This window comes from Malania oleifera, chromosome 13 (assembly GCF_029873635.1).
Source record: "Malania oleifera isolate guangnan ecotype guangnan chromosome 13, ASM2987363v1, whole genome shotgun sequence".
NCBI lineage: Eukaryota > Viridiplantae > Streptophyta > Magnoliopsida > Santalales > Ximeniaceae > Malania > Malania oleifera.
In genome coordinates this window covers 26,444,134-26,455,840 of record NC_080429.1, presented here as the reverse complement: position 1 = coordinate 26,455,840, position 11,707 = coordinate 26,444,134, and the positions used below count along the sequence as shown (strand labels likewise).

At 31.2% G+C, this 11,707-nt stretch overlaps 1 non-coding gene across 1 annotated transcript; it reads right to left on the bottom strand.

Moving 5' to 3' along the window:
• Positions 1 to 5,522: 5,522 nt before the first annotated feature.
• On the bottom strand, positions 5,523 to 5,595 carry TRNAE-CUC (transfer RNA glutamic acid (anticodon CUC)). Its single transcript has one exon. It is a non-coding gene; the product is annotated as a tRNA-Glu (tRNA).
• Positions 5,596 to 11,707: the final 6,112 nt, after the last annotated feature.

Sequence of the window (11,707 nt, the reverse complement as noted above, 5' to 3'; positions counted from 1 at the left end):
TATTTTTGTACTAATTTTTTCATTTCCTGTGTTTGCATAAATGTAAGCAACAGTACTTATTAAGTTCAAGTATTAGACATAGATTAAATTATGATAGGATTAGATGACATATGAGTTAATAGATTAAATCTATTTAAATTTATTAAAATAATTAAACTCTATATTCTACTTGGTTAAAGTTTGCTTTAAAGAAAAGAAAACACAGAACTAAAATAGCTTTTAAAGGATTATATGATGCAATCAAACAGTAAATGGAGACGATTCTAAATCCTCCGAGGTTCGATCAACCAGACTAAGTTCGGTTGACCAAACTTTATGATCTTTGGTCGACCAAATCCTTTTGAACATGGAGGTATGGTCGATCAGGGCGTTGTGACTTACCACATGTCGGTTCGGTCGACCAAGGCATTATAGCACATTCTGTGGTCGGTTGACCAAATGGTCAAACTGTTGACCTTGGGGAAGTTCGGTCAACCGAACATGCCAATTTGGGCATTTCAGTCATTTTATTGTTATAAGATTGTTCCTATTTATATGATGATTAACTTTAAGTTAATAAGACACATTTTCATGCAGAAATGAAGATCATAAGGTCCGTCTAAGTCCTTTGAGCTTATTGCATCTACATGTATGGTATGTAGTGATTATTATAGACCTTTTCTTATGTTACTATTATAGACCCGAATAGAGTAATAATATAAATTACAATAAAAGAAAATCTTTTGGGTCTTTAGAATTTGAGTTTTCATCTACCATCAAGTGATCTGCTAATATGGACCTGCACACAAATTTGATAGATATTAAACACCTGAATATTTGTCATTATAAAAATCGGATTTGACCTATAAGGTCAATAAATTAAATTTTGATTTAAAAGAAAGAAACATTGGACTAAAATAACTCACTCAGAACTCCATTTAAAGGTACAATTAGAATGAATAAATCTTTAGTTTATAAATATTTAGCAATTTTTGAACTTTTGAATATTATCATATTTAATATTTATTTAATTACTCTTTTACTCGCAAATACAATGTAAGCATTGGGTTCAGCAATAACGATACCTCATAACATACAAAAACTAGTTGTCTTCCCACTTGTAGCAAGAGATGTAAGGATTAATACATGCAATAATTTTTAGATCACAAAACTTGAAAGAACACAAGGTGCTAAACTGGAGAAAAGAAGAAGGAAATGAGAGAGAACACAAGTTGCAGGAAGAAAAGAGATTAAAGCCAAAAAAGTAACCATAATTTACTTATGTACATAGTTAAAGGCTTATAACTATTTAGTTTAACTTTAAAAATTTTTTATTTTAATTCTATTAATTCTTAATTTATATTAACAATTATTAATTAACAAATGTATAAACTTGAACTCATGAAATGTGTAAATAAAATAAGAGGTGACATATGTACATGCATTTGTTCGATAGGTCAACTAAATGGTATTTTTATAGAAATTAAGTTGTAAATTTTTAGGTTATACGGAAAATATGAGATCTGTAGTAAGGGAAGGAATTGCCAACTTGATCCAATAAATTTTTACCCTTTATTATAGTTTGTGCTTTCGGGAGCACGTATACAACAAGGAAGTTTGAGTTTGATATAAATGAAATGATTAAAATCATTTTTGTTCTATAAAATTATCAGTCGAATAAAAAGTTATTAGATATATAAATCCTTATATCTCTCACTAGGAGTGAAAAGACAACTATTTTTTGTATGTTAGGAGATATCATTATTGCTGAACTCAATGCTTACATTGTATTTGCAAGTAAAAGAATAATTAAATAAATATTGAATAAAACACTATCCAAAGGTTCACAAATAGCTAAATATTTGTTAGGACCGGAGGAGCCCATGGGTGCGCTTGATGCACATGGATGAACACCAACTTGACCCAATAGCTTAAGCCTATTGGGTCTTGGGGTCAACCATGTATATAAGCACTCATCATCCACTCAAATTTTCCAATGTGGGATAAGCTCACAAGTGGAATTCTCAACAATCTCTCCCTCACTTGTGAGTTTCTACTGATTCCCCTTAAATAGAAACCGTCTCCGTTATGGGAGTAAACTCAATTCCCCAACAGTTGCTCAAGTGGACCTTACCACTAACGTCTTACGTGTGTCGGATTGCATTCAACGTGCCTCCGAACCAATCCTACCTCTCACGTTTTGACCCTATTCGTATCCATCCCTAGACTAGATGATCCTTATTGGCCTCGGCCACACACTTGGTCCTCCAACTGTTAGCACATCAAGAGAATTAGTTTCACGTCTTGACTTTTTATGATGTCGCTCACCCAGAGTTACGAACCGTCGGCTCTAATACCACTTGTTAGGACCGAAGGAGCCCATGGGTGGGTTTGATACACATAGATCGTAGAGACCCAAAAAATATAATAATTAAAATAATTGAAAAAGGAGAAAATTTGATTTGGTGAAGACCAAACCGTCGACGGTTTGGAGAGGGGCGCAGAAAATCGTCAACGATTTTGTATTTACTGCGGGCCGGTTACAGGTAAAAGGGTAGAAGGGGCGGGTTAAAGACCCAAACCGTCGACGGTTTTGTGAGGAGTGCAGAAAACTATCAATGGTTTTCTCTACAGTGCGGAAATAAATGGGGATCCCCTGAGCATTTGTTAAATTAAAAACAAAATCTCTCTCCCTCTCTTAAACCCTACGACACCCCTTTCCTTCTCTATTCGGTTTCAACTCCATTTTATCCCAGATCAACAATCAGGAACCACCACGAGGTTTGTGGGGAGATTCTCTACAACTTAATTAGAGTGGATTGTTGAGCTAGGATTTTGGGATACCATCCCAAAATCAAGATAAGTGAGGTATTTTAGGGTATAATTGTTAAATTGGAGTATTTGGGGCTTAGGGAATACTAAATGATAATATTCTGGAGGTTGACTTGATTAATTTGGGGAAAATGTGAATTTCAAAGTTTTGAGTTTCGAACGCCGCAGGGCATGAATTTAAAGTTGTTAACAGACCTCTCAGTAAGTCAGGTAAGGGAAATAAATTATAACAGTTATTTTAAGAACTACTGGTTAAGTAAATATGTGAAAATGAAATTAAGATATTTTCTTTGTGAATATTGCATTGAGAATATTAGATGAAATTGTGTGGCATGAGGATTGTGAATAATATTTTATAATGGGATTGTGATAAAATGGAATATATATGTATATGTTTTACTGGCAAGAAATGAGAATATGAAAGAAATTGATATGTTGATACCGAAATGAAAATATGAGAAAGAAAGATATGTTTTATAGAAATGACGAAACATGACATGCAGAAATGGTTTTGTTGGGAAATGATGAAATATGATATATAGATATGTTTTATAATGTTATGATAAAATGTAAGATATATATGTGTTTACTTGAAACGATGATACATGTGATAAAAAAATATGTTGGTACATAAATGTTTTATTGAGAAATGTTGAAATACGTGAAATGAGATATATACTCTTATGAGATGAAATGTGTATTGAAATGATGAGAATGAATTAGAAAATGATGAAATATTATTGATGTGATGAAATGTACCAACATACTGAAATGTGAATATTATATGTGAATAATGAATTGTGAATATTGAAATATGAATATAAAAATGTGGAAATGAGAACTCTGATGGACTGGAGTATTACTGAAAGCACGGTACCTTTGTTAGTGGGATGATAAGTGCAACCACACGGTCTCGTGGAAAGTGTGACGTGACAGTCGATTGTGTCAGTGAGAAGGGTAGTTTTGCCACCTGGCATCTGGACCAGGCATGGGCAGGCCAATCGTACTCCAGATGGGCAGTTTTATTGTTTTGATCTAACCGGGTAGGCCAACTGTGATTTAGATCCAACTTTCGGACCGCACAACCCTGATCATGGGGGGAAGCATGACGTGGTGAATATCCTCAGGGCAGACATGAGTTACAGACTACACATGGATAGGTTACAGAGGATACTCATGAGTTAGAATGTGAAATGAATATGAGAAATGAAAGAGTGTGAGTTTAATTACATAAATAATTAGGACGAAGTAAAACTCTCCACCTGAGGGCTTACTAAGTAAGGTGAGTGCCCTGATAAGTATCAGTTATAGTCTCACCTGAGTTAATCGGGTAAGATTACAAATGATATCAGAGCATAGGGGAGCTACATGTATGGGCATGTAATCTCTCCTATTCTTGAGAACTTCGCTGGTAAATATTGGTTGTAAATGTATGAGTATGAGAAATGGTATCAAAGTTTATAAAATTATGCTTTATATCTATATGATTATGAGTATATATCTGTATATTTTCTCAGATGATATAATCACTTAAAATGAGTGTATTATGATATAACTAAACTCATGTGTCACATACTTTAAATAATTTATTCCATCTTACTGAGAGGTATCTCATCCCAATATCTAAACATTTCAGGAAACCGTGACAGACGAGTAGATAGAGCTCCGAGATAGAGGGAGCTAATACCCTGATAGACAGGATGAGTGTTATGAGTTAGAGATGTTTAATTCCCTTAGAGTATTTTGTTGATTTTTGGGAATGTGTTTAAACATGTATGTATATAGATGGTTAGAGCTCTGGTTATTTGTATTCTGGATGGTTTGTAAATATTAACTTCCGTTATTAGGATTGTTTGTATGAGAATGACTATTTAGCTGGTACCCATTTTGGGTCGAGTTATGTTTGAAAAGGTATCAAAGATTGTGACGTGACAAATGATTGATTGCTTATTATTTATTATTGTTGAAAAAAAAATGATATGAAAATTAAGACGTCACATGTGAATACCAACTTGACCCAAAAACTTAAGTTTATTGGGTCTTGAGGCCAACCATATATATAAAGGCTTATTTAATCTAGTTGTACCATATAATCCTTTAAAAAGAGTTTTGATATGTTCAGTTCCATGTTTCTTTCTTATAAATAAGAAATCAATCAAGTATAATATTAAGTTCAATTATTTTAATAAATTTAAATAATTTCTAAATATAAATAGACATCATTTTTCAACTAAACTCATACATCATCTAATCCTATCATAATTTAATAAAAGAATAATTTAAATAAATATTGAATATGATCTTATCATAATTGATTTAAAGAGTAATTTATATAAATATTGAACATGACAATATCCAAAGATTCACAAATAGCTAAATATTTATAATATAAAGGCTTATTCGATTTATTTGCACCATATAATCCTTTAAAAGTTATTTTAGTTCCATGCTTTCTTTTCTTTAAATCAAACATTAATCAAGTAGAATATTAAGTTTAATTATTTTAATAAATTTAAATGTATTTGAAATATAAATGGGCATCATATTTCATTTTAATTTATATGTCATAAGGACAAAAGATTATAATAAGTAATACCTGCACACAAGCTGTGTGTTTATACTCAAAACAAATTATAAAATACAATATTTCAAGTAAAAAGATTATAAATTTATTATTAAATGAAAATAATAAGGACAAAAGTACAAAATCATTCCGTTGCCGGGACTTGAACCCGGGTCTCTCGGGTGAGAGCCGAGTATCCTAACCACCTAGACTACAACGGATTGTTGTTCTGAGGTTCGGCAGAGATTATTATATAATAATACTTTTACCCGGCTAGTTGCAGCTTTTCATAATATTAAGAGGTTTGTAAGTATAAAATTAAATACTACTAGTTAAGGAAATAGGAAGTGATTAAAAAATTAATTAATTATTTTTATTTTTCATTATTTCTATTGTGTACCTCAATTTTATATGTTACCATTTTAAACTACACCATCTACCAATTTTGTATAAGCATTAAAATAACGTTAAATTTAAATTTCTAAAATATCTATATAACTCCCATCACATTTAATTTTTCAAACTTCCATTCTTTCTTTGAAAAATTATAAAATTAGATATTGTGGCAACTAGCACTAATATTTTTTTATGAGCATAACTTTTTAGTAAAGATTTGAATTTTTATGAATTTTGATGAAATTTTATATTTTATTTTATCCAAATCAATACAAATTCAAATTCAAATTATGAAATATAGCTTCTAACACATAATATTTTTTAAAAATCAAAACTAATGACATGTAAAATTGAGGGGAGATTGTCATTTATTATTTTTATTTTTTCTCTTGATTTATCATATAATTTGGCTGAAAATGATTAATATTATTGGGTTTAATAGAATGAGAATGATTTATTTCACTCTCAAATTATTAGTCGATCCCAAAATTAGTTGATTTTAATCTTGGTCAATAGGCTTGGTAATTGTTGTTGTTGTTTGTTTTGGTTATTGCACTTTACTATTAAAATGATTTTGTTGAAATTAAACTCAACATTTGGCAAACATTTTATTTTGCATTGTATATATATACACGATAAATGATTGATCAATTTTGATAAATAATATAATGTATATATCTATTTCATGACCTCGATTATTGATTCCTAAAATTTGGTTCCCTTCCATCCTTTATAATCCAAATATTAAACACCAAAAAATATTTAGACCACAATATTAAAGATGTAGATAGCTTTGAAGTTTTTAAACTCAATATTTTTATAAATGCCATATAACCTATTGAAGAATTTGCCATATGGTAACGAACCAAGTTAATATTTTTAATCACCAATCCTTTTTTGTAGCAGCATAACAACTAAACAGGGGTAAAATTTTATTAATTCTCAAATTTTTAACAACTAAATTAATTATTATCGTGTTGTTCAACAAAATAAGCAAAAAATCATAATTAAAAAGAAAGCAATTAATAACAAAATAAAATATTGCTCAAAAGTTAGCAACAACCAAACTTCTTTCAACTCAAAGGCACTATGTGCAAATATCCCATTGTTGTTTGGATTAACAACCAATGAAAAGATGATCAAAGGATGACCATAAAAATATTAATAAATCAATAAGCAAAATAATGACCATAGAAGTTTTTAAAGATTAATCTTTGAATGATTAATGTTTTTCCAATTTGAATTTGTTAGTCTGAGTGGTTACATGATTCTAATTATCGTATTTTGATGATAACAACCCATTAGTGGTTTTAAGTTAAATTAATCTTTGCATATTAAGTTGTGGTAGGTATAAGTAGTGAATCACACATACGGGTTTTTGTGCAAAGATCATGCGAATATTTTCATAAGCAAAGATTAAGTGGACATTTAAGAAGGAAAGATCAAAGTGGACAATCACTAGAATGAACTCAAGCACATCCAATAAAAAACATGTAGAAACATATGTATAATGAGGAGTGTTTAGGTAGTGTTTATTGTAACTCTTGCAGTATTGTTTTATGCATGTTTATTAAGTAAGAGTTGAGCAATTGCATATGCATACTAGTACATAGAGTATATAGGATATTACTAAACCATAAGTTTCATACTTAAAAGTTTTTCAAAGACAAAACCATGATTTACATGAAAATATCTTATACTCAATTTTGTTTTAAATGGGACAAGTGTTAAACGATCTAAATATTGTATATCTTCATATACTTGGTCCGGAATGGGTTAAAACCATAATTATGCACCTTAAAATCAAGTTAAATAAGAAATAGGGCAAACCGTCAATGGTTTGGCCAAGTGCATCGACGGTTTTAGGCAGAGAGCTAATTGAGTTTTGGCCTAGAGGAAACCATCTACAATTTGAGCAAACCGTTGACCGCTTGGGGGAATCTGTCGATGATTTGCGTCGGATTCTACACCCAACGAATATAAACGACTAGTTTTCAAAGTAATTAATTTTTTTATAAGTCCAACGGTCATAAAACAACTAGATGCTCAATTTGCCTATAAATACAAGTCAAAAGACTTGTTTAAACATTTGATCTTAGTGATTAACATCTTTTGAATATCATTTACAAGCATTTTGCATTTAGTTCATCATCTTAAGTGCTCAATATCTCTCTTGCTATCTAATCTTGTAGTGATTCATTACTTGAGAGATTTGTGTGAGGTTTTTTATTATATCAAATATCCGTTCATTCAAGAAGATTTGTTTGTAAATCATTTTCATCTTGTAAGGGTTCTTTGTGAACCAAGTGTTAAAGGGATTGGTTCCCTTGTTTGGGCTCTTTGTGAGTAATAGGGATTGGTTCTCGTGTGAAGGTTCTTGGTGAATCGAATTACAAGGGTTCTTGGTGAACCTTGTTGAAAGGCTCTAGGTGAGAAAAAGAGATTTGTTCCTTTGTGTAAAAACTTCTCTGTCGGTGAAGGAGGTTGTTTAGTGGATTATGGAATCTTTGAGTGTGTCTCAAGGCATTGACGTAGGCAAGGGGCTAAACCATGTTAATATTGTTTGTTGAGTTTTTCTTTCTTACTCTTCAATTTATATCTTGTGCATGGTTTAAATTATATATATTGTGATATAGTCATTTGCATCTTGCCATCGAGTGTACATTAAAAAAAAAAAGATCAAAATGGACAATCACTCGAATGAACTTAAGCACATCCGATGAAGAACATGTAAAAACATATGTATAATGGGGAGTGTTTGAGGTAGTGGTTATTGTAACTCTTGCAGTATTATTTCACTCATGTTTATTAAGCAAGAGTTGAGCAATGACATATGCATACTAGTAAAAAGAGTATATATGATATCATTAAATCATAAGTTTCATACTTAAGTGTTTTTCAAAGACAAAACCATGATTTATATGAAAATATCTTATACTCAATTTTGTTTAAAATGGGACAAGTGTTAAATGATCTAAATATTGTATATCTTCATATACTTGGTCCCGAATGGGTTAAAACCATAATTATTCACATTAAAATCAAGTTAAATAAGAAACAGGACAAACCGTCGATGGTTTGGCTTAGATGCATCAATGGTTTTAGGAAAAGAACTAATTGGGTTTTGGTCTAGAGGAAATCGTCCACAGTTTGAGCAAACCATCCGCGAGCAAACCATCGATGGTTTGCATCTAGGTTCTACACCCAATGACTATAAATGACTAGTTTTCAAAGTAATTAATTATTTTATAAGTCCAACGACCATAAAACAATTAGAAGCTCAATTTGCCTATAAATACAAGTCAAAAGACTTATTTAAGGATTTGATCTTAGTGATTAACATTTTTGAATATCATTCACAAGCACTTTGCATTTAGTTCATCATCTCAAGTAGTGCTCAATATCTCTCTTGCTCTCTAATCTTGTGGCGATTCATTACTTGAGAGATTTGTGTGAGATTTTTATTGTATCAAATATCCGCTCATTCAAGGAGCTTTGTTTGTAAATCATTTTCATCTTATAAGGGTTCTTTGTGAACCAAGTGTTAAAGGGATTGATTCCCTTATTTGGGCTCTTTGTGACCAATAGGGATTGGTTTCCGTGTTAAGGTTCTTGGTGAACAGAATTGCAAGGGTTCTTGGTGAACCTTGCTGAAAGGCTTTGGGTGAGCGAAAGGGATTCATTTCCATGTATAAAGGCTTCTCCACCGGTGAATGAGGTTATTTAGTGGATTGTGGAATCCTTGAGTGTGTCTGAAGGCATGGACGTAGGTAAGGGGCTGAACCATCTTAATATTGTTTGTTGAGCTTTTCTTTCCCGCTCTTCAATTTATATCTTGTGCATGGTTTAAATTATATATATATATTGTAATATAATCATTTGTATCTTATCGAGATTTTGTATTTTGTTGATAAAAGTAAGAAAACGCAAAAGAGTCTTTTTAGCCCCCCTCTGGACTCGACTCTAGGGCTAACATAATTCTGACTTAAGTTCAAAATTACAACATAATGAAAACATAAATAATAAGACAAAATCCAAAAAAAAAAAAATCAGAAAATTCATTGGAGAGAACAAAAATTCACCAAACTCAAATTCTAGACCCATATATAGGTTGTGTGTATATAGTGGGGTTGTTTGGGTACCTTCATACTTGAATTTATTTCTTTCAATTAATGTCATTGTTATATATCTATTTAGTTCATCACAAGGTCCAGCCAATTGCAAGAATTAGAGAAATAACATATAATATGGTGTAAACGGTTGAGGAGGCGGGCGAGATTAACCAGTCTTAGCATGGATGTGGAACAATTAGTGATTGGCCCCGCATTAATAATTTGAAAGTGGGGATCCTGATAAGAGATTAGAAGCATGCTGTTCTTGTTAAAAATAGAATACTCTAAGGGAAAAAAAAGAACACTTTCAAAAAAAGTATTTTTTTTATAAGTACTTGTCTCAACAAGTATTGTTTGATTTACACTTAAATTAGTGCTTATTTCAAAAAGTAATTTCTCAAACTATCTTTTTTTAAGGAAAAAATATTTTATGAATTTTTTGAAAAGTACTTATATGAAAAAGTACTTATAATAAGTAATTTTAGACTACTTTTAGGTAAGTACGTTTTCCTTAAAAGTACTTTTCTATAAGTGATTCAAAATAATCTTAAAGTGCTTTGACTAATTCGAAAGAATGAGTGGACAAGGGCATAGCGAACGATGCCTGGAGAAAAACCTTCCTAAGAGATAATCAATGTCATGAAACAAGAAAAGACCTCTAGAGTCAATCTTGCTATAGAGACAAATGGCTAATGGATGGATTTGGCAACTCAAAATTCTTTCACCTATCCAAGATAGGCAAAAGAAGAAGGAACTCCATAGACTCTCAGAAGATTGAAATGGAGGGTTGGACAAGCTATTAGGACAAGATAGTAGAGAAATTCATCAAACATTTCTCCAAAATTTTCACAAGCATAAATATCAAATTCCTAGACAATCTGAAATTTTTTTTTTTTTTTCATAATCTCCATGTAACACCCCGACCCCGAGGGGCCTGGGATATTAACTTTTTACTATTGATTTACAGCGAAAGTAAATAAAATCAGAGCGCTAATTATCCATATTACAATCACTTATTTTAAAAGAAGAAAATTACATAAGCATAAATATCTGACATCATACTAATATTTCTAATAAATCTTTATTTTTCTAATCCCCACCCGCATGTTTGCTAAGCCTGATTTCCGACATGCCCTTCAGAGTTATCTGAAATAAAAATATGATTGGAGTGAGACGACGTTCAGTAAGTAAATAAGATTATTATTAGTGTGTGGCCAAAATGAGTTTTTTAAAAAATTTTTGTAAAACAATATTTAATACTATAACTTCAAAATTTCTTTTAGAATAAATATAAATTTAAAAATTTCTACATAAAACTTTTGTCATTAATTACAACAGTAAAATTTTATAATTATATACTATAACTGTTAAATTAAACTTTTAACTTTAAAACTGTAAAAATATTTAATGATAAACATACATATACTTTTCCTTAGATCGTCATTTAAGCACCAAAATGATCCTTTTCACGTAAACTTACACTTTTCCGTCAAATCATCAGTAACTTTGTACACGTAATTAAATATGTATAAACATATATTATAAAAACCACTCTTAGGCCTGTTTGCCGTAAGTCATGTTTACCTCCATGACTGAGTTGTGCGGTCCGAAGACTGGACTTAGCTGGCTGGCCGACCAAACTAAATCAACGTACGTAAACTTTAAGTGAGATTTTCCTTATTAAGTCCTGATCCGGACCCAGGTGTACACTCAGGAGAAATCCAATAACATAAATAACCACTCTGTAAACAGTGTGGGTGTACTCTGATCCATATAAACTTTAAACTGCGGTATCGAGTATCTGTAACTTTGAACTTTCGTTGCC